Raw genomic sequence first — 7,963 nt, 5'->3', positions numbered from 1 at the left:
AATGTATTTATGAATTAAATATGTTTCTTGTAGACAGCATATTGTTGAATTTTGTTTCCTAATCCTCTGTGCCAGTCTATTTCTCTTATTTGGTGAAGTGAGTCCATTTACATTGATGGTTAGAATTGAGATGTATTGACTTATGATTGACATGTTATTTATCTGTTGTCGTTTCCTCCTTTTTCTCCTGTGTTTAATTGCTTGCCCTATTTAGTTGATTGCTTCTGATATCATCCATGGATTTCTGATCATTTTGGACCCTCTCTAGAACATCATTCAGTAGCCTTTGTAGGGTTGGCTTTGCCATCATGAAATTCTTTATCTGTTCTTTTTGTTATCTTCTTAGTGATTATTCATAGTATAAGAAGCAGACAGAATATCCTATCGAAACACTATTACAACATGTCTTTATTTTCATTGAATTTAATGAAAGTAGCTGTATAGCTATCCTAACTATTCTCTATACTCAATTACAAAATGGTCCTTCCTTTGTATCCCCTTTTTATGTTTCGTCCTGTCAGAGATGAGAATTGTCTTTTCATCTAAATAGTATAAATACTTGAATTCAGCAAACAATCCAACACAGTCCAGCAGTCCACAATAGTAGTATGTTATCCGCAGAAGTTGTTGACTTGAGCCTTTCACAGCTCAGCATGTTAATATGGCCTTCTTTATATACCTAGTTTTTATACTTTTCTGCTAGATGGTTAATACAAAGATAATGCAAGACCTATATAACAAAAAATTGTTACTTTTGTATCTGATAAGTTCAGTCAAGTCCCCTCAGGATTTATCCTGTAACCCTGTACCACACTTTGCATATCCTTTGTTAGTGTCAGCCATGTGGATGAATCATGGTCATTACTTGACCAATTTACCCCCTGTGAAAGCCTGAAAGTTTTCTATCCATGTGACTCTCCTTTGGCACTCTATACATCATAAGTTGCATTCCTCTGTGGCTCAATAATTTCCTTGATCAGAATATTTGGGGCACAACTGTGTTACATGATGTTACAGTACAGGTTCTTTTGTGTCCTGAGTCTTCACTGACCTTGAAATACTAGGGCCAAAATGTTGGCTGTCCTTGCAGCCCTTTTTCTTCCAATTGTTGATCTGCAAACTTAGGTTGTTGACGCTCCTGAAGAGAAGCTTATTATCTTGCAACATATACAGTTCTGTTTACCCTAACTATCTGTCTAAATATCAAACATCTTAGGCATAAGGTGGAATGGTATTTTCCATCAAGTATTGATGTGTTGATCTTTAAGTCCTTTCAGAGTATGAAAAAAAATGTTAAAGTAGGAATAGACATATATTTTTACACAGAGATTTAGACATTTAACAATATTCAGCATTGTAGCAGGACAGTCCTATGACTTATTTTTCTTTTTCTTGTGTGGTTTTTTTTTTCATTTGTTACCCATTAAAAATTTTTACTTGTGAGAGAGTATGGTAATAATTGGTATGTCATGTCAAGAAGTATGTATTTAGAAAACCAGAATGATAGGGATTCCACGCATGACCCCTCTAATATACATTGCTATCTTCATTGAAGTTGCTTGGTTCACAGGTATCAGCATGTATCAGGGTGAGAATATTACCAATTAACTGCTAGTTTCAAAGAGCTGCTGGTGTTTCTCAGAATCATTACCTTGACCATATTCTGCATATAAATGTATGATTTTGCCCCTGTCGTATTTCTCAGCTTTCCTCCTTACCCAATCCTTATTGTCCAATCCTCAAGTTCTTGCTTTCATTTTCATTGTGTTATACCTTTCTATTTGTATATCTTCATTGATTTCTTATACTAGGGAGACTAGTATAAGATATTTACACATGTGAGTCTGGTTTATTTTACTTATGAGTATAACTTCAATGGCATCCACTTGAATGTAAATGCTTCAAGGTTATCATTCTTTATAGCTGAGTAGTATTCCTTTGTACAAAGATATCACACTTTTTTCATCCATTCCTAGGTTGAAGGGCATCTTCGTTGTTTCCAAGATTTGGCTATCACAAATTGTGTTGCTTTAAACATGGGTACACACATATCACTATATCACATTTTCAATTCCTCCATGAAAATTCCCAGTACAGGGATAGCTGCCTTGAATGGGCTTTCCAGTCCTAGTTTCTAAAGGAGTCTCCACACTGATTTCCATGATAGTTGCACCAGTGTACTTTCCCACAAGTAGTGGAGAAGGGTTTCCTTTTCCCCACAGCCTCTCCAACATTTGTTGTTCCTTGATTTATTTATAATAGCCATCCTTTCTGTGGTGAGATGGTTTGTCAGTGTTGTTTTGATTTGCATTTTACAGATGGCTAGTGATGTGGAGCATTTTTTCATATATTTAATCGCTTTTTAAATTTCATCCTCTGAGAAGCTTGTGCTCATCTCGGGTGCCTATTTCTGAATTGAGACTTTAAATATAGGGTCCCTAATGTATTTGTTTTCATTATAAATTCTAGAAAGCAGATCTTTGTCTGAGTGCTTCTTAGTTAAGATTTTTTCGAAGTTTGTGGGTTGTCTTTCCACTCTGTTAGTAATTTCTTTTGACATGGGAAGACTTTTCAATAAGAGGTGGTCCCAGCTGTTAATTTTTCAAGTGTTATCTGTGTGTTTTGATTTTTGTTCATGAACTCTCTGCCTAGCCCTATGTCTACATGATTTCCATCTATTTTTCTTCCTGGAGATTTAGTATTTGTGTTTTAATATTTAAATTTTTAATCCATTTTGAAGTTAGCTTAGTGCATGGTGATAGTTTTCAGCATGTAGAGAACAAGTTTGCCCAGCACTATTTGTTAAAGTGGCTATCTTTCTTCCAGTAAGTGTGTTTGGCCCCTTTGCCGAAGATCAGGTGGTTAAGTGTGTTCATAGAGGCCTCCGCAACTTCTAATCTATTCCATCGATTCTCAGGTCTATTTTGTTGCCAATACCATGTTGATTTTATCACAGTAGCTTTGTAGTATAAATTCAAGTCAGGAATTGTAATGCCTCCTGACTTGTCTTTGTTGCCCAGGATTGCCCTTGCTATTCTAGGTATTTTCTGGTTCCAAATAAATTTTAGAAACAATTTCTCTAGGTTTGGAAGGTATGTTGGTGGTACTTTGATAGGGCTAGCATTAAACATGTTGAACAACTTTGGGAGTATGGCCATCTTCACAATGTTGGTTCTTCATATCCAAGAGCATGAAATATCTTTCCATTTTCTGAAATACACTATGATCTCTTATTTCAGAGTACTGTAATTTTCCATGAAAAGATCTTTGACTTATTTGTTTATGTGAATTCCAAGGTATTTCATTTTCCTCAGCGCTAGCATAAAAGGTATTGTTTCTGTAATTTCCCTCTCAGCGTGTTTGATATCTGTGCAGAGGAATGCTATTCAATTTTGAGTATTGACTTTTTGTCCTGCTTTGCTACTGAACTTGTGTATCAATTCTAATAGTGTCTTGGTAGAGTGTTTTGGGTCTTCCAAGTGGAGTATCATGTCATGTGCACACAAAGATAGTTTAACTTCTTCTCTCCCTACTCTTATTCCATTTGTTTCTTTCTCTTATCTAATGGCTGTAGTAATAATTCCAAAACTACATTGAACATTAGGGGTGATAGAGAACAACCTGTCTTCCACCAGATCTGAAAGTAAAAGATTTCAGTTTTTCCCCATTTAGAATTATATTATCTATTTGGTTGTCATAGATGGCTTTTATCAAATTGAAGTAGAGGCCTTCTATTCCAATTTTCTGTAGGACTTTGAACATGAATGAGTGATGAACCTTGTCAAAAGCTTTTTCTCCATCAATAGAGATGATAATGTGGTTTTTAGTTTTCGTTCTATTGATATAGTGTATTACATTTATAGATTTTCGAATATTGAACCATCCTTGCAGCCCTAGGATAAATCCTACCTGCTCATGATATATGGTCTTCTGTCTGATTTGCTGCATTATATTTGCTAGGATTTTATGGAGGATTTTTGCGTCTATGTTCATGAGAGAGATTGGCCTGTAGTGCTCTTTTTTACTTACATCTTTCCCTAGATTTGGCGTCAATACAATAGTCGCCTACAGGAATGATTTTGGAAAGAATGCTTTCTTTTCAATTTCATTGAATAGTTTGAGGAGTTTAAAGATTCTCAAAATAGATATTGATAACTTTCTGAATTTCCACTGGGTATGTGGTAATTGCACCCTTTTCATTTATTGTTGCTTGTATTTGAATTTTTTCTATCCTATTTTTGATGAGGTTAGCTAGCGGCTTATCAATTTTATTTAATCGTTCAAAGAACCAGTTTTTTATTTCGTTAATTCTTTGAACTGTTTACTTCTTCTCAATTGAATTAATTTCTGTTCTAATCTTTATAATTTCTTCCTGTACTTTAGCTCAGCGTTTGATTTGCTTTTCCTTTTCTAGATGACAGAGGTGAAGCATTAGGGTGTTTATTTGCTCCCATTCCATGTTCTAATGTGTGTGTTGATAGGTATGAATTTCCCTGTAAGAACTATTTTCATCATATCCCATAAATTCTGATAAGTTGTCATTGAATTTCCATGTATTTTGGTGTGCTTTCTGGTCGCTTTTCTTGTTTATTTCCAGTTTCATTGCACTGTGGTCATAAAATATCCATGGGATAATTTCTGTTTGCTTGCATACACTGAAGCATGACCTATGGACTAGTATGTGGTCTATTTCAGAAAATGACATATGCGAATCTTAAAAAAATGTTTTTCCAGCTGTTGTTCGGTGAAACACTCTACTTGTCCACCAAGGACATTTGTTCCAGAGAGCTTCCTGCTACCCTGCTCCTGTGGTACCTATTATTTGTCCTAGCCCAGATGCAGCATGGGTGAGACCTTCTTCACCCCCCTGGGGATGCCCTCCAACACTCCGCAGCACCTCCTGCAACCCACCCGTCCAGTAGGAATCTCTTCATCATTACTGGAACCCCCAGACCCACTCCTAGCCCAGGCCGGTGAGTGTGTGGGAGAGCTTCTGGCTACCCTGCGCCAGCAGGACCTATTACTGCTCCCAGCCCATGTGCAGCATGGGTGAGACCCTCTTCCACCCCCTTAGGACGACCCCACCATTCCACAGCACCTACCGCACCCTGCCCACCAAGTACGAATTTCGGCCATGTTCCGGGAACCCACAGACCCAGTGCTAGCTCAGGTCCGGGGAGTCCGTGAGAGGGCTTCCCACTACCCTATGCAGGCACAGGTCCCAGCACAGGCACAGCATAGGTGAAACCCTCTTCAACAACTTGGGATGCCCCCACCACTCCGCAGCACCTCCCCCACCCCACCCACCAAATAAGAATTTCTGCCGCATTCCTGGAACCCCCAGACACAGTCCTAGCACAGACTCCATGAGTGCGTGGGAAAGCTGCCCCTCCCGCTACTCCACCTTGTCTCCTCCAGGCTCAGCTCAGGACAGGCATACGCCTGGGGTGTAACCCTGCAGCGGCAATCACTGCAGAGAGTGAAGAGGATAGATCCACGCAGCAAGTCCAGGAGCAGAAGAGCTTGTCAGAGGGGCACAAGAAGTTCACCTCCAAGGGCAGCAGCAGGAAGAAGCTGAGCACAGCAGCAAGACCTAAGGCAGGCACAGCTGGATAAATACAAAATTTGTAGATCTGCACCTGAACTTCAGTATGTGCTAAGGTTATAACTACAACGAAGATCTACAACAAAGATCAGAAGACAGTGTTATGCAAAATGACGAGAAGGAACAAAATGCAACCTCAGAACTCAACCCCACCCATAACAAGTGTAGAGGACACTAACACAGAACAAATTGGGAATCACACAGCTGAAAGCAATGAATGAACGACTTCTGAAATAAAAAAAAACAGGTGCAGAAAGGTATAGAGGAACTCAGATTGGAAATAAAAAAAGAAATCCCTGAAATAATAACAACTGCAGTAAAGAATCAAATGCAGAAACATATGGAGGAAACCCAATGCCCATGGAGAACAAATGAGGAGGACACTAGCTCGGCTCAAATCCATGAATTTATAGCGTTAATAGTAAATAAGCAGCAGCAGAAAGATATAGAGGAACTCAGAATGCAATTCTTTTCTGAAATAAAAAAAGAATTCTCACAACACATAGCATCTGAAGTAAAGAAGCAACTACAGAAAGACAGGGAGGAAACCCAATCTGAAAAAAACACTGCAGGAAAACAATTTATAACTGCTTCTAAAGAGGACATCGATAAAAAAAATAGAGGAGATAAGAAAAATGACTGATTCCTTGAATAAGCAATACAGGAAAGAAACGGATCGCATGAAGCATACTTAAAGAGATATAGAAGAAATTAAAATCTCAATCATAAGCTTGCAAAACCGTTTAAGTGAAAGTGAAAACAGAGTTTTATATCTTGAAGATGCTGGTGTGGCTAGTGAAAAGGTAAGAAAGGATCTCTTAAAAACAAGGAGGATAAAGGAAAGAATAATCAATCACCTGCAAGATGATGCAAAGATGAACAATGTGAGACTAATAGGCATCAATGAGAAAGAAGGGGTCAATACAAATGACATTAAAAAAATATGGGCAGAAGCAATAGCAGAAAACTTCCCAAATATGAGGAAACAATCTGACATTCATGTAACCGAACCATACAGAATGCCAAGTAACCTCAATCCAATGAAAAACACACCAATACATATAATAGTCAAGATAACACAAATTCAGCCCAAGAATAATCTACTGAAAAATGCTAGAGGAAAAAAACCCAATCACATTCAAAGGAAAACCCATCAGACAGCCCAGACTAGTATACCCTGCAAAAATCTCTTTCAAGTTTGTTGAAGAAGTGAAGTACTGGGGCTGGGGAGATGGCTCAGTAGGATAAGCGCTTGACTGGCAAACGCAAAGATCTGAGTTCAATCCGCGGTTCCACAAAAAAAAAAAAAAAAGGGAGTACTTTCATGAAGAAGAACAGCTAAAGAATTTCATAATGACAAAGCCAACCCTACACGGGCTACTGAAAGATGTTCTAGAGCGGGACCAAAATGATCAGAATTCTATGAATGAGATCTGAAAGAACCAACTAAATAGGGCAAGCAATTAAACACAGGAGAAAAAGGACGAAATGACAACAGGTAAATAACATGGCACTATAAGTCAATACATCTCAATTCTAACCATCAATGTAAATGGACTCAATTCACCAATTAAGAGAAATAGACTGGCACAGTGGGTTAGGAAACAAAATCCAACAATATGCTGTATACAAGAAACATATTTAAATCATACAGACATTCATAGACTGAAAGTCAAAGGATGGAACACAATACTACCTGCCCCAGAACCTCAGAAAAAAGAAGGGGTAGCAATTCTATTCTCAGACAGTCACAACTTCAAACCAACAATGATCAAGTGAAATAAAGAAGGCCACTATATACTGGTTAGGGGAAGAATTCAAGAGGAAGAGGTAACACTCATAAATACGTATGCACCAAACACGGGAGCACCCAACTATATAAAGTAAATCTTAATGGACATGAAAAATCTAATATCCAATATCACAATTTTAACAGGAGACTTTAACACCCACTTATCTCCAAAAGACAGGTTAACCGGAAAAAATCTTAGCAAAGAAATAAAAGAACTAAAAAAGAGCATGAAACAAATGGACTTGGTGGACATATACAGAGTGTTCCACCCAAACACAGCAGAATACACATTTTACTCAGCTGCAAATGGGTCGTTTTCTAAAATAGACCACATAGTGGTCCATAGGTCATGCTTAAGTACATGCAAGAAAACAGAAATTATCCCATGCACATTATCTGACCACAGTGCAATGAAACTGGAAATAAATGACAAAAGAAACCAGAAAAAACTTTAAATTCATGGAAATTAAATGACACCCTACTCAGCAACCAATGGGTCACAGATGAAATCAAACAAGAAATTCAACAATATCTAAAATTCAATGAAAATTCAAGCACAACTTATC

Source organism: Octodon degus, unplaced genomic scaffold, assembly GCF_000260255.1.
Source record: "Octodon degus isolate 3935 unplaced genomic scaffold, OctDeg1.0 scaffold00428, whole genome shotgun sequence".
Lineage (NCBI taxonomy): Eukaryota > Metazoa > Chordata > Mammalia > Rodentia > Octodontidae > Octodon > Octodon degus.
This window is presented reverse-complemented; position numbering follows the sequence as displayed.